This window comes from Rhinopithecus roxellana, chromosome 19, assembly GCF_007565055.1.
Source record: "Rhinopithecus roxellana isolate Shanxi Qingling chromosome 19, ASM756505v1, whole genome shotgun sequence".
NCBI lineage: Eukaryota > Metazoa > Chordata > Mammalia > Primates > Cercopithecidae > Rhinopithecus > Rhinopithecus roxellana.
The window spans coordinates 67,241,819-67,253,426 of record NC_044567.1 but is presented as its reverse complement, the minus strand read 5'-3'; positions in this window follow the sequence as shown (position 1 = coordinate 67,253,426).

Sequence of the window (11,608 nt, the reverse complement as noted above, 5' to 3'; positions counted from 1 at the left end):
CAGTATAAGGAAAAGGGTCTGAGTCAAAAGCCTAGTGGCTCTCGTTTTATACTATAAGTGGAGGTGTCCAATCTTTTGGCTTCCCTGGGCCACACTGGAAGAATTGTCTTGGGCCACACGTAAAATACACTAACACTAACGATAGCTGATAAGCTTTAAAAAAAGTCGCCAAAAAAACTCAATGTTTTGGCCGGGGGCGGTGTCTCACGCCTGTAATCCCAGCACTTTGGGAGGCCAAGGCGGGCGGATCACCTGAGATTGGGAATTCGAGACCAGCCTGACCAACATGGAGAAATCCTGTGTCTACTAAACATACAAAATTAACCGGGCGTGGTGGCGCATGCCTCTAATCCCAGCTACTCGGGAGGCTGAGGCAGGAGAATTGCTTGAACCCGGGAGTGGGAGGTTGCGTTCAGTGGAGATCGTGCCATTGCACTCCAGCCTGGGCAACAAGAGGGAAACTCCATCTCAAAAGAAAAAAAAAAAAAAAAGCTCAATTTTTTTATGTTTTGTTTTTTTGAGACGGAGTCTCACTTTGTCGCCCAGGCTGTAGTGCAGTGGCACGATCTTGGCTCACTGTAACCTCCGACTCCCAGGTTCAAGTGATTCTCCTGCCTCAGCCTCCCGAGTAGCTGGGATTACAGGCGCTCGCCACCACGCTCGGCTAATTTTTGTATTTTTAGTAGAGATGGGTTTTCACCACGCTGGCCAGGCTGGTCATGAACTCCTGACCTCAAGTGATCCCCCTGCCTCAGCCTCACAAAGTGCTGGGATTACAGGGGTGAGCCGCTGTGCCCCGCTTAAATTTCATAATGTTTAAAGAAAGTTTATGAATTTGTGTTTGGCCACATTCAAAGCGGTCCTGGACCACATGTGGCTGCAGACCTAAGGTTGGACAAGCTTGAAGAAGTTCATAACGGATCTCCAAGATCTGCCACTGCACTCCAGCATGGGCAACAAAGCGAGACCCTGTCTCAAAAAAAAAAAAAAAAAAAGAAAAAGAAAGAAAGAAAGAAAAGAAAAAAGAAAAACAAAGTGGATCCCCATACCACTGTTTTTTTTTTTTTTTTTTTTTTTTGGAGGCAGGGTCTCACTTGATCACCTAGGCTGGTGTGCAGTGGTGTGATCACGGCTCACTGCAGCCTCGACCTCCCAGGCTCAGGTGATCCTGCCTCCTCAATCTGGGAGAAAGTCAGCCACCACGCCTGGCTGATTTTTGTATAATGTTGTACAGATGAGGTTTCACCATTGTTGCCCAGGCTGGTCTCAAACTTCTGAGCTCAAGGAATCTGCCAGCCTTGGCCTTCCAGAGTTCTGGGATTACAGGCATGAGCCACTGCACCTGGCCCCACCTTAACTAAGTACTCCAACTCAGCATCACCTACCATCAGATGCCTCCTGATATGAAGCAGTGTAAAGCAGACAGCATCTTGTGACATTTTTTTTTTCTTAGGCTCTCCCTCTATTGCCTAGGCTAGAGTGCAGTGCCATGACTACAGCTCACTGCAGCCTCAACCTCCCAGGCTCAAGTGATCCTTCCAGGCCTCCTGAGTAATTGTGACTACAGGCCCAAACCATTATGCCTGGCTAATTTAAAAAAAAAAAAAAAAAAAAAGGTTTTTTGTAGAGATGCGGTCTCACTATGTTGCCCAGGCTGCCCTTGAACTCCTGGTCTCAAGCAATCCTCCCACCTCAGCCTCCCAAAGTGCTGGGATTACAGGCGTGAGCCACCTTGACTGGCTGACAGCATCTCTTATGTAGAATTCTTGCCAAAAATACTATAACTGAGTTTAGGCATGAGGAAATATCAGATAATGTAGAAACTGGAACATGTTATAAGGCAGGTAGCCTTGGTTCATCAAAATTGTCAGTGACAGTAGCCAGGGATAAGCAGGGGGATTGTTCTAAATGAAAAAATGTTACATGTGTGGAACTTGTCTGGATTCTGGTTGAAATTTTTATTTATTTATATTTATATATTTTTTTCTTTTTTTGAGACGGAGTCTTGCTCCATCACCCAGGCTGGAGTGCAGTGGCACAATCTTGGCTCACTGCAACCTCTGCCTCCCAGGTTCAAGCGATTCTCCTGCCTCAGCCTCCTGAGTAGCTGGGACTACAGGCGCCTGCCACCACGCCCGGCTAATTTTTGTACTTTTAGTAGAGACAGGGTTTCACCATGTTAGCCAGGATGGCCTCAGTCTCCTGACCTTGTGATCTGCCTGCCTTGGCCTCCCAAAGTGCTGGAATTACAGGCTATTTTTCTTTTTTTTAGAGATGGGGTGTCTCTATCACCCAGGCTGGAGTGTAGCGGCATGATCATGACTAACTGCAGCCTTGAACTCCTGAGCTCAAGTGATCCTCCAGCCTCAGCCTCCCAAGTAGCTAGGACTACAGGCACATTCCACCATGACCAGTTAATTCTGGTTGAAAAATTTAAAAGCACTTATAAAAAGACATTCTGGGCTGGGCACAGTGGCTCACGCCTGTAATCCCAACATTTTGGGAAGCCGAGGTGGGTGGATCACCTGAGGTCAGGAGTTCAAGACCAGCCTGGCCAACATGGCGAAATCCCATCTCTATTAAAAGTACAAAATTAGAGGCTGGGTGCAGTGGCTCACGCCTGTAATCCCAGCATTTTGAGAGGCCAAGATGGGCGGATCACGAGGTCAGGAGATCAAGACCATCCTGGCTAACATGGTGAAACCCCGTCTCTACTAAAAACACAAAAAATTAGTCGGGCGAGGTGGCATACGCCTGTAATCCCAGCTACTTGGGAGGTTGAGGCAGGAGAATCGCTTAAACCCAGGAGGCAGAGGTTGCAGTGAGCCAAGATCGCGCCACTGCATTCCAGACTGGGCAATAAGAGATAAACTCCATCTCAAAAAAAAAAAAAAAAAAAAAAAGACATTCTGAGCTGGGTGTGGTGGCGTGTACCTGTAGTCCTGATTACTCAGAAGGCTGAGGCAGGAAGATCGTGTGAGCCCAGAAGGTAGAGAGGCTGCAGTGAGCCATAATCATACCACTGCACACCAGCCAGGGCCATAGAGTGAGATGCTGTCTCTAAAATAAATTAAATAAATAACCAAACATTTTGAACAAATAAAAAACATTCTGAGGACAATTTGAGAGAAATCTAAGTATGAATTGGATATTAAATATTCTGGAGCTATTACAAATTTTCTTGGTGTGATGATGTAAGTGAATGTCTTTATTCTTAGCAGATATACATGCAGTATTTAGGGGTTGTCTTAGTCAGCTTAGGCTGCCATAGAATACCACAGACTTGGGCCAGGCGCAGTGGCTCACGCCTGTAATCCCAGCACTTTGGGAGGCCGAGGTGTGTGGATCACGAGGTCAGGAGATTGAGACCATCCTGGCTAACACGGTGAAAACCCGTCTCTACTAAAAGATACAAAAAAGAAAAAAAAATTAGCCAGGCGTGGTGGCAGGCACCTGTAGTTCCAGCTACTCAGGAGGCTGAGGCAGGAGAATGGCATGAACCCAGGAGGCAGAGCTTGCAATGAGCCGAGATCGCGGCACTGCACTCTAGCCTAGGCGACAGAGCAAGACTCCATCTCAGAAAAAAAAAAAAAAAAAAAAAAAAAAAAAAAAAGAGTGCCATGGACTTGGTGGCATAACCAACAGACATTTATTTTCTCATTCTGGACGCTGGAAGTCTAAGATCAGGATGCCAACATAATTGCATTCTGGTGAGGGCTGTCTTCCTGTTTTGCAGAGGGCTACTTTCCCACTGTGTCCTCAAATGCCCTTTCCTCAGTGCATGCTCTCAGAGAGACAAGCTCTCTGGTGTCCCTTCTTACAAGGGCACCATGCCCATCATAAGCAGTATCTTACCCCATGAACTCATCCAACTCTAATTACTCCCATAGGCCCCAACTCCAAATACCATGACATCACAAACATTCAGTCCATAGTAGGTGTGACATCTGACCTTACTCTCAACTAGTTCAAAGTATGTATATATGGGGCTGGGCACAGTGGGTCATGCCTGTAAGCCCAGCACTTTGGGAGGCTGAGGCAGGTGGATCACCTGAGGTCAGGAGTTCGAGACCAGCCTGGCCAACATGGAGAAACCCCGTCTCTACTAAAAATACAAAAATTAGCCAGGTGTGGTGTCTCATGCCTGTAATCCCAGCTACTCCGGAGGCTGAGACAGGAGAATCGCTTGAAACCGGGAGGCAGAGGTTGCAGTGAGCCGAGATCGTGCCAATGCACTCCAGCCTGGGCAACAGAGCGAGGCTCTGTCTCAAAAAAAACCCAAACTAGGGCCGGCGCGGTGGCTCACATGTGCAATCCCAGCACTTTGGGAGGCTGAGGTGGGCGGATCCCTTGAGGTCAGGAGTTCGAGACCAGTCTGGTCAACATTGTGAGATCCCATCTCTACTAAAAATACAAAAATTAGCCTGGTGTGGTGGCGGGCACCTGTAATCCCAGCTACTCAGGAGGCTGAGGCATAAGAATTGCTTGAACCTGGGAGGCGGAGGTTGCAGTGAGCTGAGATCCGGCCACTGCACTCTAGCCTGGGAGACAAAGCAAGACTCTGTATCAAAAACAACAAAAACCGAAACAAAACAAATCAAACAAACAAAAAAACAAAGTATATATATATTTAGATAAAGGAGGGTAAAGTAAATGTGCCAATATGTTAACAATTGTTGAAACTGGGGGGAGGGTATATGGGTATTTATGAAATCATTCTTCCAACTTTTCTGTATGTTATTAATAAAAAGTTGGGGGGAGGAAACACGTCCTTGAAAATCATACCACCTGTGTTCACATTGCAGCTTCCTAACTATGTGAGCTTGGCTAAAATTCTTTCTTTCTTTCTTTCTTTCTTTCTTTCTTTCTTTCTTTCTTTCTTTCTTTCTTTCTTTCTTTCTTTCTTTCTTTCTTTCTTTCTTTCTTTCTTTCTTTTTTCTTTCTTTCTTTCTTTTTTTTTTTGAGATGGAGTCTCTCTTTGTCGCCCAGGCTGGAGTGCAGTGGCGCAATCTCGGCTCACTGCAAGCTCTGCCTCCCGGATTCATGCAATTCTCCTGCCTCACCCTCAGACTCCTGAGTAGCTGGGACTATAGGCACCCACCACCATGCCTGGCTAATTTTTTGTATTTTTTATTTTTATTTTTTAGTAGGGACGGGGTTTCACGGTGTTAGCCAGGATGGTCTCGATCTCCTGAACTCGTGATCTGCCCGTCTCGGCCTCCCAAAGTGCTGGGATTACAGGTGTGAGCTACCGTGCCTGGCCTAGCTTGGCTAAATGTCTTAACCTCTCTGAGCCTGTTTCTGCATCCTAAAAGTGGGAATAATGTGGTTGTTATAAAAAACAAAGTAAGAGGCCAGTCGCGGTACGTCACTCCTGTAATCCCAGCACTTTGGGAGGCCAAGATGGGTGGACCACCAAGATGGGTGGATCACCTGACCAACATGGCAAAACCCCATCTCTACTAAAAGTACAAAATTTAGCCGGGCGTGGTGGCAGGCACCTGTGATCCCAGCCACTCAGGAGGCTGAGGCAGGAGAAGCTTGAACCTGGGAGGCGGGGGTTGCAGCGAGCCGAGATTGCGCCACTGTACTCTAGCCTGGGTCACAAAAGCGAGACTCTGTCTCAGGAAAAAAAAAAAAAAGAAGTCAGATAATGGTTGTAGAGCACCTGGCATAATTTGCTTGCTCATAAGTTGTCGTTGAATGCCAGAACCATTGGAAATTGTTTCTTCTCTCTGGATGTCATGGAATTTCTGAGATTTAACCCCTATTTATTGAACACCTGCTATGCACCAGGCTCTGGGCTAGACAGGAGCTTTTGCAAACTTTGAACTTGCCACTCTCATCTACATTTTACAAAGTGAAGTCTTGAGCTATGGAAAGTGGCTGGCCCAGTGCTCAAGCCATTCAATGGCAGGACTGAGATGTTAATCTAGGGCTTTCAATTCCAAGTCTTGTGACTCCAAAGTAACATGGTAGGCTGTAGGTGGAAATAAATGTATGATGTTTCTGTAAGGTTTCAAGAAGATGATAGTGGTGAGAACAATTTGGGAACTGGGGTGGCCCGTGAAGATGTGGAGGCCTGAAGAACCCTGACCCAGGTCGGGGGTCTGTAAGTCTTCTCTTTGCCTCCACCTTCTACATCAGTGGTTCTCAGAGCCTCCTTCACTACCACCTTTGTGCCCACAAAGGCCGGTTCACTTCAGGTTTTTAGCTGGGGAAACAGAAGAGTTTTGGAAAATGACTCACCTTCCGAGAATCCTGGCATCTTTGCTGTTGTATCTGTTTCCATGAAATCCCTGTGGGCCTCAGTTCTTCTCAGGTAATGTTAGAATCCTGCCTACTTCAAGGGTCAAGGGAGATGACCGCACATCAAACTTGCCCTAGGCAACCGGCTGTCCTGCTTGGAAGGTCTGGGCCCTCCAAACCCTAACCTGGAAGGCCAACTGCAAGCCTTGGTGTACATGCTGTGCAATGAGCCCTTGAGGTGGAGTTTAAATGCTTCTGGAGAGGCTGTTACTGAAACTGTAGAAACATTTGGTTTGTACATCAAAAGACACTATCAGCCTGGCGCAGTTGCTTATGCCTGTAATCCCAGCACTTTGGGAGGCTGAGGTAGACTGATCACTTGAGGTCAGGAGTTTGAGACCAGCCTGACCAACATAGTGAAACCCCGTCTCTACTAAAAATACAAAAAAATTAGGTGGGCGTGGTGGTGCATGCCTGTAGTCTCAGCTACTTTGGAGGCTGAGGCAGGAGAATCACTTGAACCCGGGAGGTGGAGGTTGCAGTGAGCCAAGATTGCGCCATTGCACTCCAGCCTGGGTGACAAAATGAGACTGTCTCAAAAAAAAAAAAAAAAAAAAGACACTATCAACACAGTGAAAATGCAACCCACAGAATGGGAGAAAATATTTGCAAATCATATATCTGAAAACAACCCAATTAAAAATTGGGTAAAGGGCTTGAATTGAAATTTCTCTATTTCTCTAAGGAAGATATACCTGGGGAGTGAGTGTTTAATGGGTGCAGAGTTTCAGTTTGGGAAGATGAAAACGTTCTGGAGATGGAAGGTGGTGATGGTTGTGCAACAATGTGAATGTACTTAATGCCACTGAACTGTACCCTTAAAAATGGTTAAAATGGCCCAGGCACAGTGGCTCACGCCTATAATCCCAGCACTTTGGGAGGCCGAGGTGGGCGGATCACCTGGGGTTGGGAGTTCGAGACCAGCCTGACCAACATGGAGAAACCCCGTCTCTACTGAAAATACAAAATTAGTCAGGCATGGTGGTGCACGCCTATAATCCCAGCTACTCAGGAGGCTGAGGCAGGAGAATCCCTTGAACTCGGGAACCAGAGGTTGCGGTGAGCCGAGACTGTGCCATTGCACTCCGGCCTGGGTGAAATTTCATCTCAAAAAAAAGGTTAAAATGGCAAATGATCTATTTTATCACAACAGAAGTAAATAAAGCATTTCAGAAGAAATTCTGGCAAAGTAACTAGGGACAAATCTGGACTTCACTTATAATCACAATTATCTAATCAGGACAGTATTCCTTGCTCAAATTTGTTCATTTATGTAACAGTACTGACTCCATGTTAGAGAAAAGCTTGTTTGCTTGAATATAATTATGCTTTGTTTGAGTTTGTAGATTTTTCATTAAAAACAGCCTCAGGAAAACAGGACCTTCGATAGAGATAAAAGAAAATACGCTGACCAACAACTCTAGGAACAGGTTGACCAGCCTGATAAGAACAGCTTGATGGTGCCTGCAGACAGTCACAAGACATTGACCAAGGAATTAACAATTAACAATTAACTGCCTGCCTGAGACTGCGCGTTTCATAAGAACGCCTTGATAGGCGGGGCGCAGCGGCTGAAGCCTGTAATCCCAGCACTTTGGGAGGCCGAGATGCGTGGATCACGAGGTCAGGAGATCGAGACCATCCTGGCTAACACGGTGAAACCCCGTCTCTACTAAAAAATACAAAAAACTAGCCGGGCGAGGTGGCGGGCGCCTGTAGTCCCAGCTACTGGGCAGACTGAGGCAGGAGAATGGCGTAAACCCGGGAGGCGGAGCTTGCAGTGAGCTGAGATCCCGTCACTGCACTCTAGCCTGGGCGACAGAGGGAGACTCCGTCTCAAAAAAAAAAAAAAAAAAAAAAAGAATGCCTTGATCATCATTTGTACTCCCCTAATTTCCCTTAAAACTCTTCATCCGGAGATAGAACTTGGAGAGGTAGTCTTCAAACAAGTTCACTGCCTCCCTCCACAAAGTTTCACCAAAGCTTGTCTGTCATTTTCTTTTTTTTTCTTTTTCTTTTTTTTGAGACAGCGTCTCAAGTAGTCGCCTAGGCTGGAGTGCAGTGGTGTGATCTTGGCTCACTGCAACATCCACTTTAAGGGATCCTAACACCTCAGCCTCCCAAGTTACTGCAACCCCTGGTGTGCACTAATCTGCTTGAATCAAGTCGACTAATGGAACTGTTTGGCTGCTCAGCTGGTGTCAGGTGAGCACAACTCATGTGTCCTGTGGATAGAGAAATGAATGGGACACCAGCCCTGCCCTCAGGAAGCTCAGAGCTTAGCTGGAGAGCTAGATAAGTGAACAAAAAGACAGGAAGTCAGCAAAAGATAGAATGGGTATGTGAGAATCTTCACATTATTATTATCATTATTATTATTTATTTGGAGCTCGGGTCTTGCTATGTGGGCCAGGCTAGCCTCAAACTCCTGGGCTCAAGGGATCCTCCTAATTCAGCCTCCAGAATAGCTGGGACTACAAGCACAAGCCCAAGCCACTGTGCCAGGCTTTTTTTTTTTTTTTTTTTTTTTTTGAGACAGAGTCTTGCTCTGTTGCCCAGGCTAGAGTGCAGTGGTATGCTCTCCGCTCACTGCAACCTCCGCCTCCTGGGTTCAAGCGATTCTCCTGCCTCAGCCTCAGAGTAGCTAGGATTACAGGTGTGCACCACCATGCCTGGCTAATTTTTGTATTTTTAGTAGAAAGGGGTTTCACCATGTTGGCCAGGCTGGTCTCGAACTCCTGACCTCAAGCAGTCTACCTGCCTCGGCCTCCCAAAGTGCTGGGATTATAGGTGTGAGCCACTGTGCCATCGACACCCCTGTTGCCCCAAGCCTGGGCATTCACCAAAGGTACAGGCTACCATGTTGGGACAGGCTGTGGGGGAGCATGTTGTATCTGTGATGAAAATGTTCATTTTTGCAGGGTGCAGTGGTTCATGCTGTAATCCCAGCACTTTGGGAGGCTGAGGCAGGTGGACCACTTGAGGTCAGGAGTTAGAGACCGGCCTGACCAACATGGTGAAACCCAGTCTCTACTAAAAATACAAAATTAGCCGGGCATGGTGGTGCACGCCTGTAACCCCAACTACTTGGGAGGTTGAGACAGGAGAATTGCTTGAACCCAGGAGGTGGTGGTTGCAGTGAGCCGAGATTGTGCCATTGCACTCCAGCCTAGGTGACAAGAGCAACTCCATCTCAAAAAGAAGAGAAAAAAAAAAGAAAAACCAGACAGAAAATGTTTACTTCTACCAGACATGGGGCATTTTCTGAAGGTTGACTCTGACCCAGGAAAAAGCTTTTTTTCTTTCTTTTTTTTTTTTTTTTTGAGACAGGGTCTTGCTCTGTCACTGAGACAAGTGCATGGCACGATCTGCAGCCTTGACCTCTTGGGCTCAAGTAACACTCCCACCTCAGCCACCTGAGTAGTTGGGAATACAGGTATGCACCACCACACTTGGCTAATTTTTGTATTTTTAGTAGAGACTGGGTTTTGTTGTTTGTTTGTTTTGTTTGTTTGTTTTTTGAGATGGAGTCTCTCTGTGTCGCCCAGGCTGGAGTGCAGTGGTGCGATCTCTGCTCACTGCAACCTCTGCCTCCGGGTTCAAGTGATTCTCCTGCCTCAGCCTCCCAAGTAGCTAAGACTACAGGCACGTGCCACCACGCCTGGCTAATTTTTTTTTTTGTATTTTTAGTAGAGACGGGGTTTCACCATGTTAGCCAGGATGGTCTCAATCTCCTGACCTTGTGATCCACCCACCTCGGCCTCAGAAAGTGCTAGGATTACAGGTGTGAGCCACCGCACCTGGCTGTTTATTTGTTTTAAATACAGACAGGGTCTCACTACATTTCCCACGCTGGTCTCAAACTCCTGGGCTCAAGTGATCCTCCTGCCTCAGCCTCCCAAAGTGCTAGGATTTGTGGGTTTTTTTTTTTTTTTTTCGAGACACAGTCTTGCTCTGTCGCCCCGGCTGGAGTGCAGTGGCACGATCTCGGCTCACTGCAAGCTCTGCCTCTCGGGTTCATGCCATTCTCCTGCCTCAGCCTCCTGAGTAGCTGGAACCACAGGTGCCTGCCACCACACCTGGTTAATTTTTTGTATTTTTAGTAGAGATGGGGTTTCACTGTGTTAGCCAGGATCGTCTCAATCTCCTGACCTCATGATCCACCTGCCTCAGCCTCCCAAAGTGTTAGGATTACAGGCGTGAGCTACCACGCCCAGCTGTTTGTTTTATTTTATTTTTAAAAATTATTTATTTATTTAATTTTGAGACGAAATCTCCCTCTGTCACCCAGGCTGGAGTGCAGTGGCACCATCTCTGCTCGCTGCAAGCTCCTCCTCCCGGGTTCACACCATTCTCCTGCCTCAGCCTCCCGAGTAGCTGGGACTATAGGCGCCCGCCACCTCGCCCGGCTAATTTTTTTGTATTTTTAGTAGAGACAGAGATTCACTGCATTAGCCAGGATGGTCTCGATCTCCTGACCTCATGATCCACCCGCCTCGGCCTCCCAAAGTGCTGGGATTACAGGCTTGAGCCACTGCATCCGGCCAGGAGTTCCTAGTCTTGGGAAATGGCAAATATTCTTGGCCCCTGAGAGTGGTAGAAGCTGCCATTTAGATGGGAAAGGAAAGGGGTCTGGGTAAGGGACCCTTCCGTGGTAACCAGAGAGACTAAAGATGAGAAGGATCTCTCCAGAGCTTCAGCACCTACAGCCTGAGACACTTACATGAGGCCCTTTTGTGACCAGGTGAAGGGAGAGTCCCAGTAAGAAACACTCAGATGTCATCTTCTGCTGCCTTGGCACGATGCAGGCTATTAATCTGATTTGAGACAAGGAAAATAAAGTTCAAGGAGTAAGGTTCCTCCCCACTGAAGAGATGAGCAGCATGGAGTCCAGGAGCATGCATGGTGGACCCTAATGCAGAGTGGATGGTGCGGGCAGAAACATCAGGAAAAATGTTCTGGGGAAGGTGGTTCCCTCAGGGAGTAAGGCAGACCAAGGCCAAAAAGTGGGAACGAGCAGGGCTGGGGGGATTTCCCGTGGGCTCTGGCTGGGGGCTCTGCAGGTCTGGCAGCCTCTCCAGCAAACAATATGGAAGCTGGACAGGTTACAGAGGCCTGGTTACACATGAGGTTCTCTTGAGAGGTCTGGACTTGATCTTGTGGGCAATAGGAACACTTTTAAGGTAAAGAGAGGCCTGACCAAATTTGAATGTGAAAGTTTCTCCCTTCCCAACTTTCTATTTTTATTTATTATTTTTTGTTGTTGTTGTTGAGGCAGAGTCATTCACTCTGTCACCTA